The sequence below is a fragment of the Haliotis cracherodii genome, unplaced genomic scaffold, assembly GCF_022045235.1.
Source record: "Haliotis cracherodii isolate W230 unplaced genomic scaffold, xgHalCrac1.p SCAF_20, whole genome shotgun sequence".
NCBI lineage: Eukaryota > Metazoa > Mollusca > Gastropoda > Lepetellida > Haliotidae > Haliotis > Haliotis cracherodii.
The window spans coordinates 15,338,710-15,353,090 of record NW_027266276.1 but is presented as its reverse complement, the minus strand read 5'-3'; the positions used below and the strand labels follow the sequence as shown (position 1 = coordinate 15,353,090).

Sequence of the window (14,381 nt, the reverse complement as noted above, 5' to 3'; positions counted from 1 at the left end):
AGACAGGATTTGTTGGTTTCAAAGTATGCAACCATTCTGGTAACACATGAAATTAGGAATGGCGAATATCAACAACTTGATTTTGTATCCTGCAGTTTTCATTACATGACATGTTAGAATAAACCTAATATTTTCCTTTAAGTAATTGACATGATGACTTTGAAAATAATGTTTTTATTCTGTCTAATGTTTGTACACTAAATTCACTCAAATACTTCATAATTTAACATTGTGCTGTTGTTTGCCAGATAAAAAATAAGATATTGGAGATATATTCCCCAACAATTTCAAATCTTACGTTACGTTAACATATGTTTCAGGACATTTTTTCATAGCAACGTGTCTGTTTTTCTATCAGGAATAACCGTGTGAAATATTGGTTCATCAAAACCTTGTTTATTGAAGCCTCATCATCACCCACACTCTCTACAGCACCTTAAAGTGAAACAAACCCAGCAGGCAGGGCTGAGAAGTGAGCAACATAATCAGAAGGCTAAAGGTTAATAAACACTAAGTTTCATAGGATACTGTCATTAATGGTCAACACTTAAGTTAATCTAAGTCACATCTTAGAATATAATGTTTGACATATCAATTTGTCGACACCATGGTAACATGGACACTCACATATTTTATCAGGATTGTTAGAATTCAGTATTGGAGCTCCCTAATCCCATAGTTATTCAAACACAGTTAACCTCAGACCTTCCATTCAACTTGGTCATCTTGTGGCCCCTATTTGAAAAAACAATCTTTTTGTGGGAAATTGCTCCTAAATCTGTTATAATAACCTTCCTCATATCATGTTTGTTTTCATGGCGACCCAAATTCTCCGAATATATGTTTTAATTCATAATCGTGGCATGCTCCTTGGCTGAGAAGAAACATCAGGTATATAATCCCCAGGTGAACCACACAAAATACATCAAAAGCAGTGCATCTTTAATATGTAATGACATTTTCTATTGCACATATTCTTATCTTACATTAATTTGACACCACGAATATTGCTCTGGTTTTGACACAGGAGTTATTTCATTACAGAGCCACTCTTCTCAAATGGTTGTACACATACCTTGTGCAAATCGTAGTAAACAAATATCATGTATAAAATATGTGTAACGTTATATTGATTGGAGGATGGTACGGCGTGGTTGGGACGTGCCCAAAATAGACGGAGGAGCATGCCATATGAGAGGACTTAGATCAAAGCTGATAGTATAATATATATTCTCACATTTAAAGGATTTCAGCGAAAGAATGAGAAAGTGTGAGACCACCTTGAAAGATCCTGAGGCTAAGCCATCTGGGTCCCAATCAGTCCAGTACTAGTGGTTCCTATCTCTTCACATGACGTAACAAAATGACCTAACTGTATATTAGAGTGGTGGAGGGAAATTGAGAGTTATGCTGTAATCAAGCTAATTACATCTCCAATTAACATGGTCGTAAATTCACTCGTGCATGTCTGTGTGTATCTGGATGATCATAACGCACCCGGAAAAAACACCATATAGAGTCTGAAATTTGAATGTATGTCACAAGGAGCTGGAGTTACAAAATCAATTTCAGTAGGGTCCCTTGACTAAAATACAATATTATAAGAAAAAAACTCCCCACTTTCTAACTCTGTATATTATACATGTATGTTCAATAAACTGAGGACGCTGACGTTGTCGCCTTACCCTACTGCAGCTACAGAATGTAACATTTATAGTAAATGTAAGCAACATGGCAGCCATGTTTCTTGTGCTTCAAGCCAACATTTTAAGTACATCACGGCCATTTTTGTAAAGAAATCTACCTCCAAAATAATTTGAATATTGATATTCTGCAGTTGGCAATGAAGACGGAGGAATTTCTTACAAATCATTTTTGTCAATTGCATTGATAGAACTCAAGGAAGTGACATTACCAATAGTTTAAGATGAGTGCGCTGAGTAAGGTACCACTGAGTTGGTCAGTCTGATTAGTGAGCAGGGAAGCAAGATGCAGAGATCTACAAAACATAATAATAACTGTTTCAGATTGAAATTACTTTGATGTATATATGTAAATAAATGATTATGATTTAGAGACATTATTTTTTTCTGCCATTATTTATCAGCCATGTACACAAAACTGCTAAAGGTTCACAGACTGTGTTGCCAATAGTGTTCACACATTTTAACAGATGGAAACCTGAGAAAATATTGTAAAGGTAAAAGGGACATACGATTTTGACAGAACACTAAAGAGCTTCTGGGTATTGCAACTGCCAGGTGCATGTGTGTTGTAACTTACACAGGTACGTGACACAACACACATAACAAGCAGGCCAGTGAGAATGGTGACAATACTGGTTAAGTGGATTCAACAATAATATCAAATATCAGTTTCAAGATAGCTCAATGGCCTACAATTTATACGTGCCCAGTACCACTCTAGTGTTAAAATATAATAAAACTACTTGTTTTGCTCGAGATTGCGTGATCGTGCTGTGGTCCCCGCTTTCTCATATAATTCATACACATCTTTAACCTGTTTTCATTTTATCAGCGAAATCATGTCCCAAGTAGGTCGTCCCGTTATACACTATCTAGCCGCCTCTTCATAAAAAGGACGACCATGAACTTTCGTGTACACTGTCTGTCTCTAAAACAGTAAAATCAGCCGTTGTCATAAAAACTGCTTATTCAAATTTCGGTCATCAACAACGTAAGTTACAGGATATTTCTAAGTCGTCTAGATCTACAATATTTGACGTGTCATCAAAGATAAAGGCATATTTTGTAAATGTACTCCATTCTGGTATATCTCAAGGCAATAGTGTAAAAGAATAGTACGAACCTGGATCGCAAAAGTTGTTTTCAAAAGGTATATCCAGCAATAAACTTGACAAGTTTGTTGATCACTACATTCCAGACTCCATTGCAGATGGCGCTGTCCGACCTTCACCCTGTCCCCTGGCTAACCCCAGTCACATGGCACTGATAATCCGAAGCGATACCGTATTTAACTGTGTGAAATATTACTGTTACACAGCACGGCGGCTACCGAACAGCACTTTATACCTATTTTGTACTAAACAAATCTACTACTCTCCAGAAAGCATGCTCAGTTTTGAATTCATGAAACTTACAGTGGTCACTCGGACCTACATTTTTATGCGTAATTGTATCAAGAATTAAACAGGTAGTTTAATTATTTAATAAGATATTATATACTTTATGTATAGTCCCTGTGTGTATCAGTTTATCAACATGAACCGAATTATTTATAATCTATGATTTCAAACAAAATGCAGAATATATTAGACTGTACACACGTATTGTTCTGTGTAAAATATAAACAGAATAAAATCTCACGATCTCGCATTCTCGCAGTTATAGCATATTTAGTTTGTTTCCAAAGCGTGAGATCGCGAGAATGTCCCTTACAGTATTCTATACAAATCACATGCATTCCCGTCATGCAATACACTAATATAACCTAGAAACATGCTCATCTTATGTACTTCTTGAAAGTACCAATCATAGAACCAATTTAATCAATCACTATGTAACTATTGATGAATCGTATGAAGCAAAGCAACTCGTCCCTGAGACGCGTAACTAAGTAAGCTTGATGCTAACAACTTATACATCTACGTGTAGGCAGATACATTTTTTTTTATCTTTTAGTGAATTAAACAATACTATTTACGGTATGACAGAGAACCTGTGGCAACCTAGGATTGTGACGTCATTGCTGACCAGTACTGTTATTATCACACTGTTGTGGGCTATTGTCGGTCAACAATACGTGCTCGGGTCACATGACGTAACATACGCTACCGTGACGTAATGTTGCCCGATGGCGTTTTGAGCTTGGTCGTGCATTTGTTCTTCGAAGGGGAAAGAATAATGAACCGACGCTGGATATTTGTTCTTGCCTTTTACTCGTCGGGAACGGTGGGAGCCTTGGGGGGACTGGCGTTTGTGGAGGGGAGATACGATCTTTGTCTACTAGTATACAAGCGATGTAGGAATGCCACTTGCAATGTTGTTATTGGGTATTTGCACACGACACGGGCCGGAGGGAGAGATAGTGGTGGAGGTTTGTGTAATGTTTTAAAACAAATAATGTTACATTGGATGTCTTTTAAATGATAATTTTTTTTTTTTTATTTGAGTGTGGGGTATGCTAAAAAAGAAGTCGATGTAAAGGCTGATCGATTTTAGAAAATATGCACACTAAATTTGGAAAAAGTATGCATCGTATCCGTAATTTTCATGTTATCTTTACTGAAGGCGAGGGAATAAATCTCCAAGAGTCAACAACCACCACCATCACAACCACCACCACCACCACCACCACCACCACAACAACAACAACAACAACAACAACAACAACAACAACAACAACAACAATAAATTTTGTTTGTTTGTTTAACGCCGCACTCAGCAATGGACCAGACAATCCAGTGATTGATATCCAGTGATTGATATCATGAGCATCGATCCATGTAATTGGTACTAGGAAAGTACCATTTCATGCAAAACTATGACTTTAATTCGATTTATTTATTTTATACATCAAACACTTTTAAGTAACCAATACATTCGCCAAGCTTTGCAAAGACGTGTGGCAAATAATAATTGTATCGATAAATGTATAAACTAGAAAATAATTATAAACACATGTCCCAACAAAATGTAACTGAAGGGTTTAACTATGAAATTAGTACAAAAGAATTAAATGACATGTTTTGAAATGTAAGTAGCATGTAATAAAAAATATATAATATCGTATATAACAAATAGCTTTGTTTGTTCTATCTATATGGCAGCGGTCTGTTAATAATCGAGTCTGGACCAGACAATCCAGTGAATGGCATCATGAGCATCGATCTACACAACTGGGATACGATGACATGCATCAACCAAGCCAGCGGACTACCCGATCGCGTTAGTCTTTTCTTACGTTGGTTGGTTTGTTGTTTTACGCCGCACTCAGCAATATCCCAGCTATTTGATGGCGGTCTGTAAATAATCGAGCCTGGACCAGACAATCTAATTTAACTACCTTGGTCTCGGTATATGGTCGCAAGTCAGATTGAACCAGGGGTTCACTGTCAGCATGAGTTCACAGATCAGTGAACAGTCAAAACCAATTTAGCGCATTACGTGCGAATTTCTACCTGTGTTAATAAAAATTGAAGTGCGTTTTACACTGCTTTAAACAGCACCACAGTTTACATAACAGCGGGGGACAACATGAATGCACGGGCTTCACACACTCTGACCACCATCCATGCGGGGCCTTAAGCGATGTGTACCAGGCTACCTCACCGCTGAGATCAGTCGCTGTGCTGGTGGCTCATCACACGCCGTCGACAGTGCTCGGCGTTAGGCCACACAGTTTCTTCTCCGTCATCACCGACCGTCCCAAACAATCGGCCAGACCCTTCCATTCCAGTATCAAAGAGTATTTGTTCCTGTCGTAAACTGTTCCTTTGTATTATAATTCTCGAAGGGAATTATTTTGTTTTTAATAGAAATGTATCCACGATACATTTTACAGAGGTAATATTTGTCCCGGATGGAACTAACTCCACGTGGAAATGATCAGCTTTGATACCAGCTCTCCATTTGAAGATTTACTGTCCATTCCAAAGTTTCACTGTTTGATGTGCTGGCGTTCGTGAAATTTCAGGCCACATAAACATAGTCTTTACTGTTTTAAATCATTGTTTTAAGTTACTACGATTTTGAATTTAATAGGTCTGGTTGGGAAACCGGAATAAATATATGTACACTTCGTACTGCCTGGCGAGAGTGCGATGAGGAACACGGCTATTGTTGAAAATATATTGTTATCATTTACACTCCTGACTTAACGTAACACGCAAATCACCTTTACTTCCATGGAGCAAGGAAGGAAGTTGTGCCTCACAAATAAAACACCACTTGTCACTCAGAGCAAAGTAAACACTGTATGTAAAAGTGTATACAAGGTCAGCAATTGCCACATTTATTTAGCGCTTCAAACAAAATAAAACCGTTTGATCTAAAGTGTTCTATACACACGCACAAGTAGTTTGTTTGATAAACACTTGGCATGTAAAAACCGATTATTATCAGGGTCAGTGCCACTTGTACATGTAATTACCATTATAATATTGGAAGCCACAAGTCTTGTGGAGAGTTGCGTCCCTTAGGCGTGCCGGAATCCCGTGGTCGTGGTTTGAATCCCACATTCACCTTGATTGTTACTCTTGGTTTGTCATCACCAGTACTGTAACTATGCTCATCAGATAACTAAACTAGTAAACATGGTAAACGTGTATTCATATTAAGATTTTTTTACTTTCATTCCACGATAAGCTGACGCGTCGTGATGTAACTGAAATACTGCTCAAAGGCGTTTAATCAACTAAGTAAGTGATAAGCCTAGTTTAAGTTCATACTTTTAAATCCTGATTGTCTAAAAATATGTTTGAATATTTTTGAATCAAAACGAATTGGGAACAGATATGAATTACATCACAGTCTCCATACAATTTAGCTTTCCGACTACACACCGTGTAAAGTAAGATGTTTGTAAAGGGACCGGTTTGCAGCCGCTTGCAACTAGATTTTAGTTAATTTGTGTCAAGATGTATGTGAAGAAAGACACCCCCAAGTCTAGCCTCAAGTTATGAGTAACTGAAATGTGTTTTACTCAGCTTTCAAGAACATTGCATCAACATCCCTACATCACCACACGAGTCACCAGCGATGGACACCACCCACTGTACCCAAATGTGTGGAATCGAACCCGGGTCTTTGGTGTGATGAACGGACGCATTAATTTTTTTGCTAGCTGATCCTTAACTTGTTTACATGGTTAACACACGTGACTTAATCTTCATGGGTAATACAACTAACATCTCACTGAACGCTTTCATCCCCTCCTCTCTCGTATTACATGAACCTCCACCATAAAGACTTCATGAAATCACTCGTAACAGATACTCATTCACCCTTACGCACCTATACGTGCACCAGCTACTCACCCGTTGACAGTGTAAACGTCTCAGGGTGCATCGGGAACATGCGCTCAACCCTCCCCACCCCTCCACTATTGTGGTCTACAGAACTGTCTATATGAACTATTGTGGTCTACAGAACTGTCCATATCAACTATTGTGATCTACAGAACTGTCTATATCAACTATTGTGATCAATAGAACTGCCAATATCAACTATTGTGGTCTACAGAACTGTCCATATCAACTATTGTGGTCTACAGAACTGTCCATGTCAAACATTGTGGCATACATAACTGTCTATATCAACTATTGTGGTCTACAGAACTGTCCATATCAACTATTGTATCTACAGAACTGTCTATATCAACTATTGTGGTCTACAGAACTGTCTATATCAACTATTATGATCTACAGAACTGTCTATATCAACTAAAGTGGTATACAGAGCTGTCTATATCAACTTTTGTGGTCTACAGAACTGTCTATATCAGCTATTGTATCTATAGAACTGTCTATATCAACTATTGTGGCATAAAAAACTGTATATGTCAGCTATTGTGGTCTACAGAACTGTCTATATCAACTATTGTGATCAATAGAAATGCCTATATCAACTATTGTGGCCCACAAAACTGTCTATATCAGCTATTGTATCTACAGAACTGTCTATATCAACTATTGTGGCGTACAGAACTGTCTATATCAGCTATTGTGGTCTACAGAACTGTCTATATCAACTAAAGTGGTATACAGAACTGTCTATATCAACTATCGTGGTCTACAGTACTGTCTATACCAACTATTGTATCTACAAAACTGTCTATATCAACTATTGTGATCAACAAAACTGTCTATGTAAATTATCGTGGTCTACAGAACTGTCTATATCAACTATTGTTGTCCAGAGAACCGTCTATATCCACTATTGTATAAACAGAACTGTCTATATCAACTATTGTGGTCTACAGACCCGTCTATATCAACTATTGTGGTCTACAGAACTGTCTATATCAACTATTGTGGTCTACAGACCCGTCTATATCAACTATTGTGGTCTACAGACCCGTCTATATCAACTATCGTGGTCTACAGACCCGTCTATATCAACTATTGTGGTATACAGAACTGTCTATATCAACTATTGAGGTCTACAGAACTGTCTATATCAACTATTGTGGTCTACAGAACTGTCTATATCAACTATTGTGGTCTACAGACCCGTCTATATCAACTATTGTGGTCTACAGACCCGTCTATATCAACTATTGTGGTCTACAGATCTACAGAACTGTCTATATCAACTATTGTGGTCTACAGACCCGTTTATATCAACTGTTGTGGTCTACAGACCCGTCTATATCAACTATTGTGATCTACAGACCCGTCTATATCAACTATTGTGGTCTACAGAACTGTCTATATCAACTATTGTGGTCTACAGACCCGTCTATATCAACTCTTGTGGTCTACAGACCCGTCTATATCAACTATTGTGGTCTACAGATCTACAGAACTGTCTATATCAACTATTATGGTCTACAGACCCGTCTATATCAACTATTGTGGTCTACAGACCCGTCTATATCAACTATTGTGGTCTACAGACCCGTCTATATCAACTATTGTGATCTACAGACCCGTCTATATCAACTATTGTGATCTACAGACCCGTCTATATCAACTATTGTGGTCTACAGAACTGTCTATATCAACTATTGTGGTCTACAGACCCGTCTATATCAACTCTTGTGGTCTACAGAACTGTCTATATCAACTATTGTGGTCTACAGACCCGTCTATATCAACTATTGTGGTCTACAGAACTGTATAGCAGCTGTAGTCTCCATGTCACATTTGTTATAGCTGTAACAGTTTCTCCTAAAGCCAGTGACTTCAATATTTGATTCTGTTAATGTCTTAGCTGGGAACCCAGTAGGCTGTGATGAAAGCGCAACAGTACAATTGTCTACAGGACTAAACAGTCAGCTTTGTTGTGGTCTCCACAAGGAGGGGGCATTTAGTTTTGTAAAGTGATCCGCTTAAAAGGGTTGTTAAGGTTATATTCTGGCATTGTATTCAGAACTCGCTACGTCGCATGTTAGTATGAATTCATCTACTTGGATTGGCGTCCCATGTTGAAAATAAAAAAACCAAACCTAAAAAACCAAAACAAACCAAACAATGTCCGCTTTAACAGCAAACTGTCAAACTACTACAACGCCAAACTATTCTAGTTTGTCATTCGGGATATTTTATTCTGAATTCATCAGAGAAGTTGCCTAAGATCAAAATAGTTACTATGACATCACTCACACATAGACGACGTAAAATCAAAATGTATGATTGAAACCCCATAATACTTAATGGCTTTTAACTCAAACTCACCTACTCACTCACACACTCTTAAAAATAAAAGAGAAATAAGGCAGAGCTTCCAAGGAACGAGTAATCATTTGAAGCAATCTGGGAACTCACAAAACAGCACATCTTTCTTCTTCAGAAGGATGCTGCCGACACCAGACGCAGAACTCTATGAAGATTCCAAACTTGTTAAATACTTCATCGCCTCATGACATATAGTAGGTTTGTGCTCTTGTTTATTGCCATCCGTGCTAATTGCAGGTTTTCCCCAGCCTGGGCGGTGTCTTGATGTATTTAGACAACAAGCCTTTCTATACGCCCATAGCGTGACACTTATAGACATTGATATTTCCCCTGAAACTACGTTAAACAGTACGGCGGACAAAGCAGATGCATCATGTTTCAAAGATGCAAACAGAGACCATATACCGACGGTGTCTCTGAGGCAAACAAGAGGGGCACTTTTCAGATAAAAGCACAGCAGGTTTACACATCGCCTGCCGGGCTTTGCGGATTGCCACCATGTATCTCATTCACAGTCAAGTCATTGATGGCTGCGGCGGTGTGCGGCGATGTGCGGCGGTGTGCGGCGGTGTGCGGCGGTGTGCAGCGGTGCGCGGCGATGTGCGGCGGTGTGCGGCGATGTGCGGCGGTGTGCGGCGATGTGCGGCGGTGCGCGGCGGTGTGCGGCGGTGTGCGGCGGTGTGTAGCGATGTGTGGCGATGTGCGGCGATGTGCGGCGGTGTGTAGCGAGGTGTGGCGATGTGCGGCGATGTGCGGCGGTGTGTAGCGATGTATGGCGATGTCATGTGTTGTGATGTGGTGTGTGGTTGAACATGTGAACCATGAAAGTTAATCAATACCGACGGTTTGAGAAAGTAAACCATGACTGACTGTGTGAAGAAGGTGAACCATGACTGGCTGTGGAGAAGGTAAACCATGAGTGGCAGTGTGGAGAAGTTGAACCATGACTGGCAGTGTGGAGAAGGTAAACCATGAGTGGCAGTGTGGAGAAGGTGAACCATGACTGGCAGTGTGGAGAAGGTGAACCACGACTGGCAGTGTGGAGAAGGTGAACCATGACTGGCAGTGTGGAGAAGGTGAACCATGAGTGGCGGTGTGGAGAAGGTGAACTATGAGTAGCAGTGTGGGGAAGGTGAACCATGACTGGCACTGTGGAGAAGGTGAACCATGAGTGGCCGTGTGTAGAAGGCCGAATAGTTGCCAGTAACTCATATTAATAAATCAGCATCAGCAAGTCATTGTCGCGACGATACATATATCATTGTCTTAGTGGTTACCCACCGTTCTCGGAAGCGATGCACGACAGTCGGCACCCCAGAGCACGGAAACCATGACCGCCTGGGACAGTCTTTGCCACCTCTGGCGGTGGGGGTGTCAAATGCTTCCACTTGTTTGATTGTTGTTTGGACTGGACGTAGTGAATCTAGGTTTCGTCCGTTCCTAGTGTTGTACTCACACGTTCATGGTTTATGGTGTCAAGCCCTTTTTCTGCAAGTGCCACTGAACATTCCTCAAGTTGGCCCCTTTTCCAAAGGCCCCTTATTTTACTGACCAGTCAATTGATAGATCTACGAGATATAGCTGCAATAATACTGACTACAGGCCGCCGTGATATAGCCGTAATATGACTGGCTACAGGCCGCCGTGATATAGTTGTAATATTACTGACTACAGGCCGCCGTGATATAGCTGTAATATTACTGACTACAGGCCGCCGTGATATAGCTGTACTATTACTGACTACAGGCCGCCGTGATATAGCTGTACTATTACTGACTAAAGACCGCCGTGATATAGCTGTAATATTAATGACTACAGGCAACCGTGATATAGCTGTGATTTACTGACTACAGGCCGCCGTGATATAGCTGTAATATGACTGGCTACAGGCCGCCGTGATATAGCTGTACTATTACTGACTACAGGCCGCCGTGATATAGCTGTAATATTACTGACTACAGGCCGCCGTGATATAGCTGTAATATTACTGACTACAGGCCGCCGTGATATAGCTGTAATATTACTGGCTACAGATCGCCGTGATATAGCTGTAATATTACTGACTACAGGCAGCCGTGATATAGCTGTAATATTACTGACTACAGGCCGCCGTGATATAGCTGTACTATTACTGACTACAGGCCGCCGTGATATAGATGTAATAATACTGACTACAGGCCGCCGTGATATAGCTGTAATAATACTGACTACAGGCCGCCGTGATATAGCTGTAATGATACTGGCTACAGGCCGCCGTGATATAGCTGTAATAATACTGGCTACAGATCGCCGTGATATAGCTGTAATATTACTGACTACAGGCCGCCGTGATATAGCTGTAATATGACTGGCTACAGGCCGCCGTGATATAGCTGTAATATGACTGGCTACAGGCCGCCGTGATATAGCTGTAATATTACTGGCTACAGGCCGCCGTGATATAGCTGTACTATTACTGACTAAAGACCGCCGTGATATAGCTGTAATATTAATGACTACAGGCAACCGTGATATAGCTGTGATTTACTGACTACAGGCCGCCGTGATATAGCTGTAATATGACTGGCTACAGGCCGCCGTGATATAGCTGTACTATTACTGACTACAGGCCGCCGTGATATAGCTGTAATATTACTGACTACAGGCCGCCGTGATATAGCTGTAATATTACTGACTACAGGCCGCCGTGATATAGCTGTAATATTACTGGCTACAGATCGCCGTGATATAGCTGTAATATTACTGACTACAGGCAGCCGTGATATAGCTGTAATATTACTGACTACAGGCCGCCGTGATATAGCTGTACTATTACTGACTACAGGCCGCCGTGATATAGATGTAATAATACTGACTACAGGCAGCCGTGATATAGCTGTAATAATACTGGCTACAGGCCGCCGTGATATAGCTGTAATAATACTGGCTACAGATCGCCGTGATATCGCTGTAATATTACTGACTACAGGCCGCCGTGATATAGCTGTAATATGATTGACTACAGGTCGCCGTGATATAGCTGTAATAATACTGGCTACAGACCGCCGTGATATAGCTGTAATATTACTGACTACAGGCCGCCGTGATATAGCTGTAATATGACTGGCTACAGGCCGCCGTGATATAGCTGTAATATTACTGGCTACAGGCCGCCGTGATATAGCTGTAATATTACTGGCTTCAGGCCGCCGTGATATAGCTGTACTATTACTGACTAAAGACCGCCGTGATATAGCTGTAATATTAATGACTACAGGCAACCGTGATATAGCTGTGATTTACTGACTACAGGCCGCCGTGATATAGCTGTAATATGACTGGCTACAGGCCGCCGTGATATAGCTGTAATATTACTGGCTACAGGCCGCCGTGATATAGCTGTAATATTACTGGCTACAGGCCGCCGTGATATAGCTGTACTATTACTGACTAAAGACCGCCGTGATATAGCTGTAATATTAATGACTACAGGCAACCGTGATATAGCTGTGATTTACTGACTACAGGCCGCCGTGATATAGCTGTAATATGACTGGCTACAGGCCGCCGTGATATAGCTGTAATATTACTGACTACAGGCAGCCGTGATATAGCTGTAATATTACTGACTACAGGCCGCCGTGATATAGCTGTAATATTACTGGCTACAGATCGCCGTGATATAGCTGTACTATTACTGGCTACAGGCCGCCGTGATATAGCTGTAATATTACTGACTACAGGCAGCCGTGATATAGCTGTAATATTACTGACTACAGGCCGCCGTGATATAGCTGTAATATTACTGACTACAGGCAGCCGTGATATAGCTGTAATATGACTGACTACAGGCCGCCGTGATATAGCTGTAATATTACTGACTACAGGCCGCCGTGATATAGCTGTAATATTACTGACTACAGGCCGCCGTGATATAGCTGTAATATTACTGGCTACAGATCGCCGTGATATAGCTGTACTATTACTGGCTACAGGCCGCCGTGATATCGCTGTAATATTACTGGCAACAGGCCGCCGTGATATAGCTGTAATATTACTGACTACCGACCACCGTGATATATAGCTTTTACGAAGTACGGTATACGACAAAATAGTTACGACAGCTACGACCTTGACATTCAATCAGTGTGGTTCTGATTGTCGTCATATGTAGAAAAGGCAATCTAAATGTTAATGTGTTGAAAGGTACAGAACGGTTTTGAATAGGTAAGACTTATTTCACTCCGCTTACAACCTTTTATTGCATTATCACGTCTGAAACATGAATATACATCTGACGCATGGTCCCACGATGAACGGATATTGTGTAAACCCAGTATCTGATGTAGGCTGCAACTATGGTCAGTAACCTGGACTCACTTGTCAGAAAATAGAGAAGTGCGAAGCTCAGTGTCTAGTTACGTTACCAACTAATTACCTGTGTTACCACTGGTGAGGGGATGAGCCTTACAGGAACATTTTACAATGTGAATTTCCATTTGAAAAATCTTATCCATTCCCGATTTCTGGCAGTGCCCAACACCCTTACAATATGTGCAATAACGTCAAAAAACTCTGTCGGGGTTACACATAGTAAAACATTTTAATAATCACTGCCAGGTGTTTGATATGTACAATAACATTACAAACTACAGTCGGGTGTTTCATATGAACAATAACATAAAAAAAAACCAGATGAGTTTTTGATATGAACACGAACAATAAAAAACACAGACGGGTGTTTCATATGAACAATAACATTGAAAACCATTGTCGGGTGTTTGATGTGAACAACAACATTAAAAGTTACAGTCGGGTGTTTGATGTGAACAACAACATTAAAAGTTACAGTCGGGTGTTTGATGTGAACAACAACATTAAAAGTTACAGTCGGGTGTTTGATGTGAACAACAACATTAAAAGTTACAGTCGGGTGTTTGATGTGAACAACAACATTAAAAGTTACAGTCGGGTGTTTGATGCGAACAACAACATTAAAAGTTACAGTCGGGTGTTTGATGTG

At 40.4% G+C, this 14,381-nt stretch overlaps 1 protein-coding gene across 5 annotated transcripts in view; it reads right to left on the bottom strand.

Annotated features, from left to right (window-relative positions):
- LOC139470352 (ecdysone receptor-like) overlaps nucleotides 1-2,917 on the bottom strand; it is a 101,413-nt gene extending 98,496 nt beyond the window's left edge. For 3 of the 5 annotated variants that reach the window (XM_071252740.1, XM_071252744.1, XM_071252737.1), the window contains exon 1: nucleotides 2,830-2,917. The gene's annotated coding sequence lies outside the window, so the exon portion shown is untranslated. Of the gene's footprint in view, nucleotides 1-627; nucleotides 647-1,915; nucleotides 2,000-2,829 lie in introns of those variants that run through there. The other 2 variants (XM_071252739.1, XM_071252741.1) reach the window with 2 other exon arrangements.
- Between the last annotated feature and the right edge of the window lie 11,464 nt (nucleotides 2,918-14,381).